We start from the raw sequence: 20,124 nt of genomic DNA, 5'->3' as shown, positions 1-20,124 counted from the left end.
GAAGAATCAACCCTTATCTCTGAAACATATCTATATAATGAATGCCTGATGTGGACATTGAGTTTATTTATTTATGATATACTGCTAAAGGACCAAAGCTTATGTACTGGTAGCATTTACATAGAACATATAATGCTACCCTGAAGAAGCCAACTGTTTTTGCAGAATGTAAGCATCATTGTTTGGTAAGTAATTGCCTTGGCCTAAAGAATAGTTGAATAGTAACCCTTTGAGTGCCAACCAATATCCTAGGAACTATGCCAAAATGCCAAGGCATTTTTGCTGATTTTACAGCAGTTTAGGAAAAAAATTATGAATTTCAAGTAAATGAAGTTACATATTCAAAAACTTAAGTAAACCTTTAATACACTTGTTTTCATCTTTGACATATATTGTTTGCTGATTATATTATAAAATACTAGTAGAAAAAAATTTCGAACAAAACATATAATGTTAAAATAGAGGGATACCCTTCTCCAATATCTTTCACAAAATCGTCATCTTCACAGCAAGAATTGACATATTTAGCAATATCATTATCACTAATAAAAGCAGACTTTCGAAGCTTTAGGGCTACAAAATCTGAGTAAACTTCATAAAATCGTAGTACCTGTAAAAAATTAGGCAGATAAATGCCAGTGGTCAATTTTAGAACTACAAACATTTGGCATCATAAGTAATCTGCATTTAGGTGCCATCTGCCAATAAAGAGTGAACCACTAGCATCTAATAGTGACACTGCAGGAGGAGCGCGATAGCGCTCCCGGCACTTTTGGCAAAAGACAGGAGGAGCGCGATTGCGCTCCCCGGAATCCTAGGGGTTAAAATATATTAAATATAATATATCCACAATGGAGCATAGAGGCTGCTAATGCACAGGTGATGTGGTAAGTTTTCACCTTTTGATTCTTGTGGAAGGTGATGAAGTTATTAAGTTAAGTTAAATGGATCTGTTAAATAAGATAAGAAAGGTCATTTATTCAGGATTTTTTAATGAAATACTCTCAATATCTCAAATTATTGTCATGTCGTATAAATATGTCTCAGAAATTGTAATGAATATATTAAATAGATTAATTTTAACATGGCACCAAATTAAAAGATAAATGAGAGATAAAAAATATTGCATTTAGCAGGAATGAAATTAGAGAAAGTAGGAGTTTGAAGAAACAGTAAGGTCATTATAAGTCAAGAATGAGACATAGCAATTCCACCTAACCTGGAAACAGCAAATTCCTTCTCTCTGGAAAACTCAAGGATGGACAAAGCAGGAATTTGGAAGTAATACTTTAAGGAATATTTAAATTTCTGAAGTGGTTGGCTCCACGTGTATTATAAAACAATAAAATTGTCAACAAGCAGTATAACTGTAAATGTTGTTCTATTTTTCTCTTAAATATTTTTCTTATAAAAAAGTGTAAAACTATCTAAAATTTTGAAAAATCAAACATCTAGGTGATCTATGTGTTCCTACCAACTTTAACAAATTAAGTTTCTAATGGAAATTATTGTGAAATATTTACAGTCATTGTCTCAATTCTCTGCATTTTATCTTTTCAGGGAAGGTATTATCCATATGGGCAGTATCCACCAGCATATCCATATCCATATCCATATCCATATGAAGGAAAGTAATAATCACAGGACAGATGACAGAGGTAAGCCACATCCAGTTACATTTTTTGTTCTCCAGAAACTTCATTGAGTTAAAACAAGAATAAATAAAATAAAGCCATCAAACCAAAAGCAGACCGGTTTGAGCAGTTTAGCTAGGTGTAGCTTTCCTAAAGTGCATTTATTCCTCTAAATGCTTCTAAAAGAAAAGTTCTGTGCTGGTGTGGTTAGAGGTGGGCTTTTAGGATGGGAACCCTGGTGATTGTATCCTGGTTGGGACAACTACCAGTTTCATTTCTAATCTTTTTTAAACTTCTAATTTGAACTATTTCTAATCTTTTTTAAACTTCAATTTTCTCATGGAAAAACAGGTATTATAATATGTACCCACTTCATAGAATTGGTGAGACTATTGAAAGACATATTCCATCAATGCCCGTGATTAAAGTTGCATATGATTGTGACTATACCATGCCCAGCATTAAATCTGTGCTTCATATTGTTTAAAGCTGACCTTCCAAAATGTAATCTTTGAAGGAGGCACACAAACTCCATCTGAGCAATTGTTAGAAAGTTAGAGTGTGAAGTCCCACCCAGACCTATTCAATCAGAATCTGAATTTTAATAAGGTCCCTATTTGATTCATAACATAATAAAGTTAGAGAAACTTTGCCTTGAGACTCTGATGAGCAATTGGGATAGGGACCAGTGTTCTGATAATTCTAACAAGGAGATAAGGACATATTACAAACTTATTTTTTAAAAGTCAATTTTATATGAAATAACATTAAGTATTACAAATTCCATGAAAAATTAAATATTACACTATAAAATGGAGCAGTTCTGCAATTTAGAGTTAAAATAATTCTGACAAATTTCAGTTATTTTTAAATGTACATAGATAATTTATTCATATTAAACTCCAATATGAATAAATTACCTATGTACATTTAACATAGGGCAAAGAGTTTGAACTTACTCCCTTAGGCATTACAAATCTACACTAATAAAAGACAAACATGCAAATTGACTGTACCTTCGCTATGCCTTAAGCCACACCCACCAGCCAATCAGAGCAACTATATGCAAATTAATCCAACCAAGATGGTGGCCGGCAGCCACGGAGCTGGAGCAAGCAGGAGGCTTGGTTGCCCCAATGTTGGAGGAAGCCAAGCTTCCTGCCTGCTGCGGCCTGGCTCTGAACTCCACTCAAAGCAACAAAGTTTCAATTATAGAAGATAAATAAACCCCAGATACCTGCTCTCAGCCAACCATGGCCACAGAGCTGGAGTGAGCAGGAGGTGTGGGTTGCCCCTGGCGATGGAGGAAGCAAAGCTTCCCTCCCGCCTGCCCTGGCCGGCTCTGAGCTCCTCTCAAGGCTACAAAGTTTCAATTATAGAAGGAAAATAAATCCCAGAATAAAAAAAAAAGGAGAGGCTGGGAGCTACCATCGCTGGAGGGGTTTGGCCAGCCTGAAAACGGCCCTCAGCCCCTCACCCAGACTGGCCAGGCACCCCAGTGGGGACACCCCACCCTAAAGGGGGTGTGGCCAGCCTGAAAACAGCCATCATCCCTTTACCCAGGCTGGCCTGGCACCCCAGCAGGACCCCTACCCTGATCCAGGACAACCTTCAGGGCAAACCAGCCAGCCCCCACCCATGCACCAGGCCTCTATCCTATATAGTAAAAGGGTAATATGAAATTTGACCCTAACAGCAGAATGATTGGGAATGGCTGGTCACTATGACACACACTGACCACCAGAGGACAGATGCTCAATGCAGGAGCTGTCCCCTGCTGGTCAGTATGCTCCCACAGGGGGAGCTCTGTTCAGCCACAAGCCAGGCTGATGGCTGCCAGCACAGTGGTGATGGCGGGAGCCTCTCCCGCCTCCTCGCGCATCACTAAGGATGTCCGACTGCAGCTTAGGCCTGCTCCCTACTGGTAAGTGGACGTCCCCCGAGGGCTGCCGGGCTGCCAGAGGGATGTCTAACTGCCAGCTTGGGCCCAATCCCCCAGGGAGCAGGCCTAAGCCAGCAGGTGGACATCCTTCGAGGGGTCCTAGACTGCAAGAGGGCATAGGTCAGGCTGAGAGACCCCACTGAGTGCACAAATTTTTGTGCACTGAGCCTCTAGTAGCTAAATATAATTGATATCCTTTTAATATATAGTAAAAATACTATTTGAGAGACAAATATGGATGAAATATGTTCACTATATTTAAGAGACGGGGCAGGCAAACTGAGACAAGCTGGTGATAGACTTAAAAGAAATAGGACAAGGGACTCTAAGAAAAAAAATCAATAAATTTCATGATGGATTGAATGCAAAATGAAACCAGAGAAGGGGATAAAAAAGAAATAGATGCAAGTTCTGGGTCCTGAATTAGCACATAAAAGTGCTTAGCAATATGCCTTTCAGAAAAGAAACAATGCTCTCCTATTGTCTCTGTTGTTTGGGGTGAGAAAGTTGTTTTGTTTGTTTCGGGGAATTTTGTTTTGTTCCTCTGTTTTGCTTGATTTATGTAGAGGAGGTTAAAGAAGATCATTTGGCTACATTAATTTTGAAAGTGAATAGCATTCAAATTCAAAGGCCACTTCTTAAAACACTGAAATGCATAAAAGGAAAAATCATAGCTAGGTGCATATAATTAGTTTGGCCAGGAAATTTAAAGACATGGAAATAAGGAATTTTTTGGAAGACTGGAAAGAAATAATTGGAAATAAATACTGTTCCTTGTGATACTATTCTATGAAACAGGGTTGCAGCTGAAATTTGTATTCAGTCATCAAGTATTTGTGGACCACAGTGAGCATGCAGTGAGATAGCACTGGGAATATAAATACCTTTAAGCCAAAGTCTCTGCAGTGGACAGCTTATTGTCTAGTCATGAAGATGGATATAAAGCCAGTCATCATAAGTCAGAACATCATTTGACAAAGCAGGGATGTGACTGGATGTGTTATTGAGGCCTGTTGCACAAGCCGCACTATGGCCAGGAGGGTGAGGGGAGTACTGACAGACCATAAACAAGTTCACAGGGAAACTAGCACAGTAATTTAAGTTGGGAAATAAAAGCTAGAATTAAGGAAGAAGTAGTAGAGATAGCAGTAATTTATTCTAAATTGGAATCTGATGATACTTCAGAATAATTTCAGTAAAGCTTTTTCATCTGAATAATTTTCACCAAGGCATGGATTTGGGTCAAGCAACCTTTGTGACGTCAACTAAAAACTTATCCAAACTTGGACAAGGCCTGGGGAGAACACTCAAATCTCATAAATATGCAAGTTTCACAATATTGAACAGAAAAGCGCCCCCCCCCCCCAGGGTAGAGAGAGGTAAGCAAAGATTAAGGGGAAGGTGAGACACCATGGGGAAATGACCAGTAGGAAAAAGCGTCCACTGTTGTCAGCCGACTCTCAGGATAAGCAATGGGGCATGTTCCATTTTGTAGTGCTTGTTCAAGCTTTAGGACCAGTGGAATTTAGGGGCTTCAAGCAGCCTGACTATCACTTGGGGGAGACTAAGCATGGCGTAATATAAGTGCAATTGTGTACAATTGATCAGACACAAATGAATAGATCTGCATATAATTCAAAAACAGGATAGCATGGTGGAATTAGCAATGACTTAGTCTGTAGTTTAATAAAGAGCCTTTTCTCTTGTATCTACAGGCTTGGTGAGAAGTCTTCTTTGCGCTCTCCTCATGACGATTCTTCTTACTCAAAAATCCTTTGACACATCTAGCAACATATTATCAGCCTGCTTACAATAAATACATCCAACGTGCTTCAGAAAGCATATTTTATCAAACAATTCAAAAAGTAGAGTATTATTCGTATTCTCTCAGGCATTAGGTTGGAATTTTTTTAAAAAACTCAAACTATAAATAATGTGCCTGTGTACAAATTCCAGCTTTCAAAACAACAACAACAAAAAAAGGAAAAGTCAATCAACTAATGTTACATGAACAACACAGACCTGAGATCAATAGTTGTAACACTGTAGTAATCATATAACACAATCACCAATAGTTGTAACATAGTAGTAATGATATAATGATATTCTGGACTATTTGATTTTTTTCTATTTGCTCTCTGTGTTAAATCTCATAAAATTAAAAAACACTTTCCATGCATAATAAATTGACCTATGAAGCATGTGTCAAATATCCGATTGTATTAATTTCCTAGCACTGCCAAAACAAAATACCAAAAGTGGTAGCTAAGAAGCAACAGCAGAGCCTTGCTCTTTGTGGCAGCTCTAGGAAATAATTTCTCTTTGCCTTTTCCTAGTTTCTGGCATTTATTGGCAATCCTGACATTCCCTGGTTTGTAAATGCATCACTGCAATCTCTGCCTCTGTTGCCTCAAAGCCGTTTCCTCCCTCTTTGTCTCTTCTTATAAAGACAACAGTCATATTAAACTCAGGACACACAAGCTTATTCCTAGATAACCTTGCCTTAACTAATTAAATCTGCAATTACCAATATTTCCAAATAAGATCAATTTCTGAGATATGGTTTTTTGTCTTTGTTGTTTATCCTCACCTAAGGATATTTTCCCACTGATTTTTAGAGAGAGTAGAAGGGAGAGAGACACAGAGATAGAAACATCAATATAAGAGAGACACACATCAATTGATCAATTGGTTGCCACACACACTCCGAACATGTCCTGGAATTAAACCTGCAAAGAAGGAATGTGTGCTTGACAGGAATCAAATCCAGGATTCTTCAGCCCACTGGCTGAGGCTGTATTCACTGAGCCAAACCCATTAAGGGTGGGGAGTGAGGGGGGACATGAGGGTGCATTAGAAGAGGTCAATGGGGGAAAAGGAGAACATATGTAGCACTTCCAATAATAATATATTTTTAAAATTAAAAAAGAAAGTGAAAGAAATTCATTGCAGTTTTATTTTAATATATATTTAATTTTTAAGAAATGGTTTGTAATAAAATTGGAAAAAAAATTTTGAGGTATGGGGAGATAGGACTTCAACATATCTTTGGGGAGGGACACAATTGGACATATAGCACCCATATCTATTTTTATTCTCATTTTTTACAGCTATCATATGCCAACACCCATTAAATTTTTCAGACTGCCAATATTTTTAACTAAAAGCTATACAGTATTATTTTATAATCGTCTGGGACAATGATTATGGAAGAAAGCAGGTCATGACATAACTGGAGGGCTATTCAAAGGGCAAGAAAATCATCTAGGCAATCTCATTTTATATATTTTAAATATATTTTTATTAATTTCAGAGAGGAAAGGAGAGGGAGAGAGAGAGAGAAACATTGATGAGAGAGGATCATTGATCAGTTGCCTCCTGCATGCCCCACACTGGGGATCTACCCTGCAACCAGGGCCTATGTCCTGACCAGGAATCGAACCATGACCTTCTGGTTAATACATCGACACTCAACCACTGAACCACGCCAGTCAGGCAGCAATCTCATTTTAATTGTGAAATGTTCTGTACTAAAAGAAAATCTAATCCATGAAGTTTACCTAAAATCACTAGAGTACTAAGCAAAATATTGCCTTTAGTCATATTTGAACGGGAAGCTATTTCACTTTTACCAGGTAGCTGGAAAAAAAATCTCGGCTATATAGAAGGGAGATTTCAAATAAATGGCTAGTGAGTTGAGAGAGAAACCAAGGGTTTGACAGCCTTAGGATTTCAAATGAAGAGAGAAGTATGATATTTCAAAAAAGAAGGGATGATCAAGTCTACCAAATAGCACTAAGAGGATGGTAATACGAGCACAGTTTAGCAAGATGAAAGTTGTTGTTGACCTTGGAAAGACAAGTGGTTTCAGTACGGATATGATTTGATGGGAACAAGTTGAGGACAGTATGTTTGGTTTGTACTTTTGATCCTAAAGGTTAGGAAAACATTGCGAATGTAGCAAAGAGGGAATAAGTACTAGAGATGAATCTTTGTGTAAACTCAAATGGATGGAGTTGAGTGTGCAGTGCAGGAGTTGGTAGAGAAATAATTCATCACAATGAAACAATTACTCCACTGTCAGTGACAATGAATATCAGAGCTTTCTTTTAAGTTTTTGGTTCTTGGGCATTACTGGCAAAAATCACATAACCCACCTCTTACTGATTGTGGTATTGGCTCTGGCTGCTCTGATAAGTCAAGTAACAACAAGGGGCACTAATCATATACTGTGCAGTCCACTAATCACATTCAAACTTCAATAAAACCCTTTTAATTGGCTCCTATAGATGTAGAAAATGAAGCTCCAGAAAAATCAAGTAACTTTCAAGGCACAACTTAGCTACTATGTTGCGGAGCTGTGAATCTGATTTTACATTTGAATCTTTTTTTTCTAGGGTAACCATAGAATTTGACATCTGATGCTGGGTACTTAGAAGGTGTAAAGCACAGGTGTAATGATTTAACTGGGATTATAGATGTAAATGAAGTCTTTTTAGATCAAACAGCATATGATTACCTTTTCCCTCTACTTTTTGATATCTTTTAATATTCAATTCACAGCATTCCATTTAATTTTAATCTTTCATGGCTATTTTTAATGATAGTAATAATCTAAAGTTAATATTAAAAAAAACAATTAAGTTTGAAAGATTATAATAAAGACAGGAAAAAATAATATGCATAAAGGATTAATTTATTGAAATGACTGTTTAGGAAATAGTAATAATAAGTACAATTCCAGAAAATATTTGAATACATATTATTGATAGGGTTATGGTATTTCCAACTCAAAACTGAAACTTTTGATACACTTTTAATTAAAATATGGAAAAGAGAGGTTATGAGTCCAATTCAAATTAAGATAATGTTACATAATATATAAAATAAAAAAGAAATACATTTTTTCATGTAGAATAATTTACACATTATTACTTTTTTTGATTGCATGATACAAAGATTGAAAAGATGCCACATTTCCAGTTGCAGTCAATTCTATGGAATAGAAAACAAACATACAAAGAATTAGTTATGTTTTATGATATAACCATATATCTCTCTCCATTTATAATTTTGGGATGACTAATTCATTAGAGGAACTTTATTACCAATGTACCATGTTGTGCCCTATCTTGCATATAAGTCTCCTAAGACCAAATAGCATCTCACTTGAAATTTTTTTAGTGACCTATCTACTTTAACATAATAAGTAAAAAATTGGTACCTTAAGAATCTCAAAGTTATATTCTCTCCTCTTTTTAAACCTCAGACTGAGACTAAATAAGTTTATTTTGACCCACGAGTTAAAAGATAATATGTAAATTTTAAATATGATTTAAAAAATAATTAAATTTTAAGAAGCCTAAGATAGAAATGAGAATTCAAGTTCATCTTTTTAAAAGCTCATGAATATTTACATAAATGTAGAAGAAGCTGTTTTCAGTTTTCTCTAAAATTATGATAATCAAGCATAAGGACATAGGCACCTAAAAACAAACCATTCAAATCTGTCATAACACAACTATCATTAATGAAATAAAACATACACAACTCCAGGAGATTACATAATAGTCAACTATGTTGATGTCCCTGACATGCTGATAATTAATAAATAATTTTGTATATTGATGGAGTCTGTCACTACCTTGGTCTTATTCACAACAATGCAATGTAAGAATGTATTAACTATAAGAATAATCAATCTAATCTCCATTTTCCCCAATCTTACCAAAAGTGAGACGCAAACATTAACATTGAAATCCTCTTAAACCTTAAAAGAGAGAGAGAGAGAGATAAATATACAATTGAATTTTTGGCAGTAATACTTCTAAAAATTCAGTGGTTGTGGGAGTGGATGAAAAATCAAAGAGGGTAAGGGGGAATAAATGGTGATGGAAAATTAAATTAAATTAGACACAAAAATTAACCAATAAATAAAAATTTGGTGAGTAATAAAATAAGCATATCAATTGTTTGCCCTCACATGTACAAATATCACAAACAGGATGTGCATTAAAGCATGTAGAGAATAGATGTACACAAGAATATAATTAAACTCATTTCAACATTCAGATTCCCAAATTGAATTCTGAATTTAGTATGTTTTAATCCTCTTTATCTATGTTCTCTAGACATCAAATAAATCAGAATCTTTGAAATAATTTCTTCTAAATACTCAGTATCTTCTACATAGAAAGTCAGAAGATTTATTTCTAAACCTTTGTGAGCAGACCTAGGCATTGGAATTTGGGGGAAAACAAGTTTTCTAGGTTATTTTATTTCATAACTAGTGTTGAGAATCCCTGATGTCAACTACATGCATTAGGAGGTCTATTTAATATTCATTTATTCTTTGACTAGTGGCCCTGCACATGAATCCATGCATGACTAGCTCTTTGACGTTTGCCTCAGCTGGCCAACCCACCCACCGCCAATTGTAGTTCTCCGCTGTACATAGCTTGCTGCCCCACCCTCCTGTAGCTCTCTGCCCTCCTGTAGCTCTCTGCCACACATAGCTCACTGCCCTGCCCTCCTGCTGTTCAGTTGTTACATGACGACATCCCAGACCAATTTGCATATTATCCTATTATAAGTATAGATTCTGGATCTCCCACTTCTTCTACAATCATATACACATCATGAATGAGAAAACAGAGTTCATAAAGTAGGACTTACTTGTTGTAAGTTGTAAACTGGGGCAATAGGTTGAGTCACAGGGTAGAATGCCTGGGTAGGGTCAACCAGAAGCTCTGGGTTCAGCACAAGGGCTTGGGCAGGCATAGCTCTCTGGGGGTAGGTCAACACTTGCTGGGAAAGAGGCAGGACTTTGGACTGAGGAAGGGAGACCAGGGGCTGAGCGGGAAGCATGGGAGTCTGAAGAAGAGGCTGGGGGATCTGGGGCATCCAGGGCTGGAGCAGAGGCAGAGGAAGCTGTGCTTTGAGATCAGTGAGGTTTGGGATCTGGCGCTGAAGAAATGGCACTACTGGAGATTTAGGCAATTGCATCACATTGCGCTTGGGAATGATTGTCTCCTTAGCATTGGGGACTTCCATCACTTCAGGCTGAAGGAGAGGCAGCACCATAGCAGGCTGAGCAAGAGGCAGGATGTTTTGTGGAAGGACAGGGTAAGGCATGGGCTCAGCATAAGGATAGAAAAGAGGCTGTGGCTGAACAAAGGGGTGGATTTTGTCCTGGCGTTCATCCTGGAAAAAAAGAAAAATCTCTAAGTCCAAGATTCAGCTATAATTGTCATTCATGATGAATTAACCTCCTCTCTATTGCGGAATCCTGAGTGAAAGAGAGAAGGAAAATCATTTACCTATGCTGGTTAAAAAATTATTTGGGGTCATGTGAAAATGAGTTAAATACTCATTGAATTATTTATCATTAATCCACTTCCTTCATAGGTGGACCCAGATCAAACTGAAATCAAATGTTTGGGAATTTCAAGCTTGTTTCTCCTTTCTGAGTTCCCTTTAATACTGTGGATGGCTGCAGAATTTGGTACTTAGAAGGCATGAACTTCTCAACATTGTGTAAAAGTAAACCAAATTGTTTCACGTAATGAAAGTTAATTTTAAAAAGACTTAGAGGAATGTTTCCAAGATTTACTTCTATGTGTTTTAATGAAAAGTAAATCTTAACTTGTGGTTTAATTGAAGGAGTTACTCAACACCAGCTAACTTCTAGTACTAGTTTATTTAGTAGATAGTCATTATTGTAAGTCTTTAAAGAGGCATCATTTCGTAAATTCATTTTTATTTAGAAAAATATTTCTGGAATTACCAAACCCAAGTCATTGACAAAACATGAAGCTGAAATGTTACAAGTAGATATGTTACCACACATGTATTTCAATTAAATAATTATTTGTTATCCAAGAAGACCTATATTTTTAAGCAAGCTCTGCTACTTATAACTGTGTGATATTGTCGCACAATTGTGTACTCAGTTGTTCTGTATATCACTTCTCTCCTCTGTGTAATGCAGTCTTTTATGAATGTATTCATCAATGTTAATATAAAATACACAATTTTAAAGTAAACCCTTGTGTATTTAATGTGTGCCAGCTCATCAACCCTAAGGGATTATTAATATTCTCAGTTTATAGTTGAAGAAATGGAAGTACAAAGAAACTTGGGGTCAAGTTTAAATAGCTAATCAATTATCAGATTCAGATTTATGACATATTTTCTTACCATTTCTTTTGTCACCTATGTATCTTGAGAATAAGGAAACCTGTTTCTAACTTGAAAATATATCTACTAGTGTTCATTATGGTAAACATAAATTGAGCAAATCAATGATTATTCTAAAGTATTTAGTCTATATTCTCCAAGTGGATTATGAGATTAAAAATGCACTTATATCTTTAAAATATATTGATAATGTTATATTCCCCATGCTGGTAGTATTTTATTATAATTCTTTAGACTGAATATGCCCATCTTTTGTATGGATTATATTTTATAACAATTTTTTTAAATATACTCATTATGAACAAATTACCTCTCTTTGTTGCTGTTTCTCATTTTCAAACTGTTCAGGTTTCTGCTAAAAAAAAATAACATGAATAGAAACAGAATAATCGGTAAAAATTAAATGTAGAATATTTTGAAAATATGTACATTTAATTATGTCTCCCCACTTATGTGTGATATACAACTGAAATTCATACAAACACACACACAATAGTAAGGTGGTTACCAGAGAAGAGGGTTGGAGGGTAGTAAAGGATAGTGGGCCTAGATATATGGTGATGTGGGAAACTGTTTATTGCCTTCACTATCTGATAAGCATAGACAGAGCACTTCCCGAAACCCCCGAAGGCTGGGTGCCTTCGAAGCCCTAGCAAAGCCCGGAGCTAGGCACCACCTCTGTTTGTCCAGACAGTGGTAGCTGAAACTACTCCCCCATTTATTATTATGTAAATCCTTGCTGATGGGCTAGTCTGCTTGTTACTAGGGGGTCACCTGCCTAGGGCTATGCTATGGGTGCATCCCAGATGAATAAAAGCTTGGTGAGGCCTGAGCACAGGGAGAAGAGAAGTCCTTCGGGACTTGCCGCCTGGTCCCCCAATATTGCAAAATTATCTCGTGTCTTTTTCTCTCATTTGCTGTGCGGCTCCTCTTTCAGATACCGAACCCTACTCCACGCGAGTCGTGGAAGGAAACACTCAACAGGTGATTGAAAATTATTGGACTTTGGGTGATGGGCACACAATGCTATAAACAGGTCATGTATCATAGGAACATATATTTGAAGTCTATATGATATTATTAACCAAATAAATAAATAAATAAATAAATAAATAAATAAATACAGAAAGAAAGAAAGAAAGAAAGAAAGAAAGAAAGAAAGAAAGAAAGAAAGAAAGAAAGAAAGGGCTCTACCTTATAGATGTGGGTAATGGATTCCTTCAGAAAAATAAAAATAAAAGTAGGTTAAGTTTTCATGGAAAATTTTTATTTGCCAATATGAATCAGAATATGAAGGCATTTAATAGGCTAATGTTGACACCTTACTGGATAATATAATGAAAAACACAGCATAATTACTGAAACTTATATGTTACACTGTTCTGCACAAGTCTGCTCTATAAACAAGACAAATGAATGCAGTCAAGAAAGAAAAGTTAGTGAATATAGTACAACAAGAAGCATTTAATAGACACTAATTTTCCCTCAGTATGCTCCCTTCCTATGACAACAAATGATCTCTAAGGCGCCATCTGATTCTAAAGAATAAAATTCATTAATAAGAAATCATAACAACTATTAATACATTCTGTTCATATTCTTAGTTCCTTTGTTATGTTTAGGTTTCAAATAAATTAAATAAATTATAAAAAGTAAAATACTTTCCCTAAGGATCTGATAATCTTTATGAAGAGATAAAATAACCCAAGTACCATTTAGCAGGTGACAGACTTCCAAAAGTGGTGCAAGTGTAAATATCTACCTGACCTTCCCAGACAGACTGAAGAATAAAACTAAGTCTCACTGCTCTGATTTACTAAAGTGACTCCTGTAATGACAAAATATGTCCATTTGCATGTCTGCCCACCCCTTATATTGCAATTCTTTCCTATGGGCATCTGCTTTTCAATTTGTACCATAGCTCCTAGTCGATATCTAATCCACAGAAGGTGCTCCATGAATATCAAAACAGTGAATGGGGTCAGTGTGGAGAGAGCTCCAGGCATATAAAAGGAGTGTAGCATTCACTTAAAGAAGGGGGTGGGGCAAGTGACAAGGTTCAAGTAGCAGCTAGCATAAAAAGCATAGAGAATAGGGAATTCTGTAGACACTTATTTTGTCCTTAAACATGTAATGGAAATTTACATCAGAATTTAGGTCTGAACTAGCTGCATTGACTTACGTGCCCTAAAGTAACACAATATAGTTTCTAGCATTTTACTGTCCAAATGGAAAATTCCCTCAAATGAACATTGTCTTACCTCACTGCTAGAAATGGTTTCTACAGTCTGTAAAGAAAAAATGCAAAATCAACAACTGGATCATCAAAGACTGTTACTTTTTTTGAATTTTTTTTGTATTGATTTGAGAGTGAGAGAAACATTGATGTGGGAGAGAAACATGTGTAAGTTGCCTCCCATCCACCATGACCAGGGATTGAACCCGGAACCTTGTGCTGCATAGGATGAGCCTCCAACCACTTCAAGCAAAACAGCCAGGGTAGAATGTTACTATGTATGGTTGGAAAAATTTTCTCTGAATAAAATACCTTACCTCACTGGATACACTGACTTCTTTCTTCTGTAAAGAGAAAAAACAAAAACAACACCATTTAGTTTTTATAGCTGACTCATTTTTCCTTCTTTATGCAGAGCTATCACCTTCACAAACTTAAGAAATAAAAAATGTTATACATCTTTTGAGATCCTTGAAAAATATTTGTGTTTTATGTCTTGAATATTTGATAACTATAATGGTATAATTTTATTTTACCTATTTCATTTTCCTATTTGTCTTAGGAAGGGAACAGAGTGAAAGAGAAAATTAGGGTTTATTAAATGTTGCTCGTTGTATTATGTTCACTAAAATAAGTGAAGAAAAATTTTTGATGGGTAACAGAAAGGGAGTTATTTGAATTTGTATCAAACAATTTTCATTATGCTTATGATTATGAATATTGCCTTTGCTCCACCCCCTGGATTTCTTTGAGTAGACACGGGTAGGATTTGGCCCAATGCCCCAGAGTAAGAGGTACATCAGTTTCATCACTGATATGTTTATCTAGGTTGCACATGCATGCAATTGTATTTGTGCAATATTACTCTTCTTTCTGTTTTTTTCTGTGTGTTTCTTCTCCTTTTGCCTGATGTTTGTTTTTTCCTTTAGCAACTGGTTGCCCAGTGGTGTAGAAAGCATTTAAACCAGATTTATGGTCCTACAGGACTCTGTTGAAATAATCAGTGAATATAAATTATTTTCTTGGAAGTAAACAAAAAAATCTGTTGAAATTCAGCTATGTGCATTTAAAATGTTGCTGATGTTGTTCTCTACACGTGGGATAATATTTCACTACATGTTAATCATTTAGCATTTTTTATTACCTCTGATGCAAGTGCAAGGGCCACGAGGCAGGCAAGGATGAGGACCTTCATGGCTCTCAATTCCTGTGAAATGAAAAATGAGGAAATGGTAGTATAGTTGTCAATCTAACCACTTATTTAGGTAGGAATATTTTTTTTAAAGAAACCAAAACAATGTAAAAGTAAAATATCTGTGTTTTAGATAAAATTACTAATGGAAGTTTTATCGTACACCAAAGACAAAATCTACAATGGCAACGTGGTCTTACATATCAATTTTTTTTTTTTTAAATATATTTTATTGATTTTTCACAGAGAGGAAGGAAGAGAGATAGAGAGAGTTAGAAACATCGATGAGAGAGAAACATCGATCAGCTGCCTCTTGCACATCCCCCACCGGGGATGTGCCCGCAACCCAGGTACATGCCCTTCACCGGAATCGAACCCGGGACCTCTCAGTCCGCAGGCTGACGCTCTATCCACTGAGCCCAACCGGTTTCGGCTACATATCAATTTTATAATTCAATACCAGCCATTCAGGTTTATTCAGCTATCAGCTGTAACCTACTTCACTCCTTTAAGTCTCGTTTAGAGTACAGTGTTGTTGTTTTTTTAAAAGATAGAAGGAAGCTTTAAATGTTTATATAAAGCTTTATTAATTGCTTCATTTATTCAAAATAAGTAATATTTATTTCACATCCTTAATTGCCCGATGCTGGTTAAGGTCTTGGTTTAAAGTAATGAACAAAATATTAAGGTCCCGGCCCTGGTGAGTCCTCATATCTGTTGGGAACAGACTGAGTAAAGAAAATGTATACATAGAAGATCATTTTTTGTTTTTACCTTTCCTAAATAAAACAGTTTTCATGAATATTTTGTTTGATCATATGTCCTTATTTCTAGCAAGACTGAAATCTTTGTTTGAGCATTTCATTATTTGCTCCATTTATCCAGATGTTTTCCTGGACTGAATAGTTTGTTTTTTTCTCCATGTGTACCCACTACACGGTCTTCATCCTCACACACCTAATGGTGTCTCTTCTCCTTTGTGACATATAACTTTAGAGATCATACACAATGTCTTCTCTTTTTACTCTTACCTCTTGATGGTTTACCAAAGGATAGGATTCAATTGCCCCGTCCCTACTGCAGACCACTCCTTCTTGTAGCATAACATATACTATTTGTTAACATTTTTGACCGAAATGTACTAAACGTTTGATCTTGTTCCATCTCTATAATTTCTTGTAAAACATAATTTTTGTGCTACCAATACACCCTGGGTGATATATAATTATTTTTTATTAAATTCATTGGGGTGATACTTGTTAAGAATATTATTTACGTTTCAAGTGTACAATTCTAAAATATATCATCTGCATATTGCATTGTTTATTTACCAGCCAATGTCAAATCTCCTTCAAACACCATATAATATTTTGTATTCCCTTTACCCTTTATTTCTCTCCCATACCTCTTTCCCTGTGCTAACTACCATACTATTGTCTGTGTTTATGAATTTTTGTTTGTCCTGTTTGTTTTCTTTGGTGCTTTCAGTTTTATATCCCACATATGAGTGAAATGACATGGTTCTTGAATTTTTCTATGTGACTGATGTTACTTAGAATAATATTCTCAGGATCTATCCATATTCTCACAAATAGCAATATTAATTTTACTTTGCTGAAGACCTACGTAAGTTCCCAAATAAATTTTTATTTTCAAGTTTCAAAAAATATTATAGATGATTATGGTTAGGAAAGACCGTATTACATTTTTCAAATTTTATAATTAATATTTTATACACAATTTTTAAGGCAGAATTTCATTACTGACTAATATATTCTAAGGTGCTCTTTCTTCCAAGTCTCTTTCTTTTGTTTTTGTTTTCAAGTAATTTCTATGTCTTCCAAAATTTTCTTACAAAGTAAAATTTTATTTTTTTAACTGAATTCTATATTTCATGTGTCTATTTTAATATTTTTAAATATTGTAAATTGAATAATAAAATGGGATGTTGCATGTTGTAAACAAGTTTGATGAATACACTCACCTGAAAAATTATTCATAAGCATTCAAGTAGTGCATGTTCCCAAAGAGCTCCCATAATATCTTGACAAAATGCCACCTCTATACCTACCTAGTGAATAAAGCTTTCCCTATAATTATTCCTATTTCTTTATAATAATTTAAACATATTTGTTTTTATGACTACAGTAATGCTTAATAAAATTTGCAACATTTAATTCAGAAAACATATCTTTTAAAGTTTTTTTCCCCAATTTTTTATTGATTGAATTGAGAGAAAGAGAGGTAGAAACATCAATTTGTTGTTCCATTAACTTATGCTTTCATTGATTGATTATTGTATGTGTCCTGACCAAGGATTGAACCCTCAACATTGGAGTATCGTGACCACACTCTAACTAACTGAGCCACCCAGCCAAGGTCAGCAAATAGATATTTTAATATAGCCTCTTAACTAGCCTTGCACTAAAATAATATTAATCACCATTACTGCATTTTCTTAAACTCATAAAGCTTATGTGGTCATTATAATTTTTACCAAATCTTTATGGGCACTTCTAGCTTTTAAGATAAATTTTTAAAATAATGTCAGTACTATTTAAATACTTTTATTTCAAATACTATATTTTAAAAATTATTTTCTTCATATATTTTAAATAAAACAAAAAAAAGGGCGTACAACAAATTGACATCATATATTCTTACCTTTTCTCCAAAGTGGAGGTCAAGAAGTGAAGAAAGTGGTAAGTGAATGATGGTCTGCCTATTTTCGTGGCTATTTATAGTGCATTTAATGGCATGTGGTTTGAAAAAAAAAATCAATAGTAAGTTTCAATTCCAAGAAATTGACATGATTAGAAAATAATTTCTGCCTAATATCTGTCCCCAGAAATGCCCAGTAGCAATTTAACAAGGGAGCAATTCACATCTGATAAAGGAAATCAGTCCAGGAAATGTAATTATTTAATAACTAAAGACAATCCTTAGAGGACAGTGGCCTTCTGGCTCAGGGCCCAAGTTATTGAGGACACAATTAGGTCTTTAGCACTTGCTGAGTCCTGAAGGTCTCAACTCAGTGGGCACGCGCGGGAATGTTATATAAGAACCAGAAATACTCAGAAGCTTTGCAACAGCCACATTATCATGATACTGGGAGCAGTTGTTAGTGCTTTATGCCACAATGGAGAAAAATGACAAGATAACAAATCCATGGTGGTAGCTTCATCATGTAATTCAAATTGCTCAGCTCCCAGGGCCACTTGTTTTGTAAACAATAAATAATTTACGTAAAACCAATATCTTGTATACAAGAGGAATAAGCCTCTCTCTGTAACGGAACATCCAAGAAAAAGAATTTGAATGGCTTGTTGTATAGGCAAAAATTGTTGGTAGATGTCCTGTAAAATGTAATAGAGACTTATTTACCTGACAAATAGTAGCTACCTCTCTTCAATCAAGCATAAGAACTATAATAGCTTTTTTTTTTTTTTACTTAGTATCAACCCTATACTAGGCATTGTTTCATTTACATATTTATCTTGTATGATGCTAACAAAAACATCAAGAGATAGCCTTCCCATCCATATTTTGGATGAAGAAATTAAAACACCAAAAGGTTAAGTAACTTGTAAAATCCATACTATTTGTTAATTTCTTTTTTCTTTTTTTAATATTACTTTGTGTTTTTTTAATTTTATTTTATTGTTTAAAGTATTACAAATAGTAATACATGTCTCCTTTTTCCCCCATTGATCTTCCCCTGGCCTCCCCTACTCCCCGGCACATGTCCTCACTCCACCCCCACCCCCCAGTGTCTTGTATCCATTGGTTATGCTTATATGCATGCATACAAGTCCTTTGGTACTATTTGTTAATTTCAAAAATAACATTTAAAATCAGATCTGTATGAGTACTTGTGTTTATAATTGATTATATGCAAAGTCCATGTCTTAACCCCCTGAAATTTTTAAATAAGATTTAGCTATCAATTTTAGCATTTGGGTTTATATGTGCATTATTTGTTATGACTGGATTGGAAGAGTGAGCATTTTTGCTCAGTGTGTGCATGGGGACCAGGACTTTAAGGAGTTGTTATTATAGTTGGAACTTAAAGAATGACTACAATTATTTTAAATATATTTTTATTGAGCTCTGGAGGAAGGGAGAAAAAGAAAGAAACATCAATGATGACAGAGAATCACTGATTGGCTACCTTCTGCATGTCCCCTACTGGAGATCAGGCCCACAACCTGGGCATATGTCCTGACCAGAAATCAAACCACCTGTTTTATAGGTTGATGCTCAAGCCCTGAGCCACACCAGTTGGGCAAATGAGTACAGCTTTGAGACATCATTACATAGCAATAAGATATATTTTTTTATTTTTTTTAATCTTCACCTGAGGATATTTTTCCATTGATTTTTAGAGAAAGTGGAAGAAGGAGGGAAAGACAGAGAGAAATATCCATGTGGCAGAAACACATTGATTGGTTGCCTCCTGTATGAGCCCTGACCAGGGCTCAGGCTGGGGAGGTACAGAGCCTTGACAAGAATTGAACTCGGGACCCTTTGGTTCACAGGCTGATGCACTATCCACTGAGCCAAACCAGCTAAGGCAATAAACTATTTTTGCTGAAGAAAATATAGGTGGATGAACAGTAATAAACCACATTTGATGGGTTCTGTATTTTAGGAAACACAGAGGATATAGAGGGTAAATTATTGTTACAGGGTATTGATAGAGTCAAATCATGAATGCTTTTGAACTTTAGATATGCATTGTGACATAATTCACTAGAAATAAGAAATATATTAAAATTTTGAAAGAAATAAGGATTGCAAAATTTCTTGGAATATAGTCCTTTATGACAATATTTCAGGCAACCTAGTAAGAGGGATTCTTATAACATGTTATTATAGTAGTTGAGGATAAACATTATGATGGCCTCAACAATGGAAATGG

The sequence above is a fragment of the Myotis nattereri genome, assembly GCF_964212035.1.
Source record: "Myotis nattereri genome assembly, chromosome: 1".
NCBI classification, from domain to species: Eukaryota; Metazoa; Chordata; class Mammalia; order Chiroptera; family Vespertilionidae; genus Myotis; species Myotis nattereri.
This window is presented reverse-complemented; position numbering follows the sequence as displayed.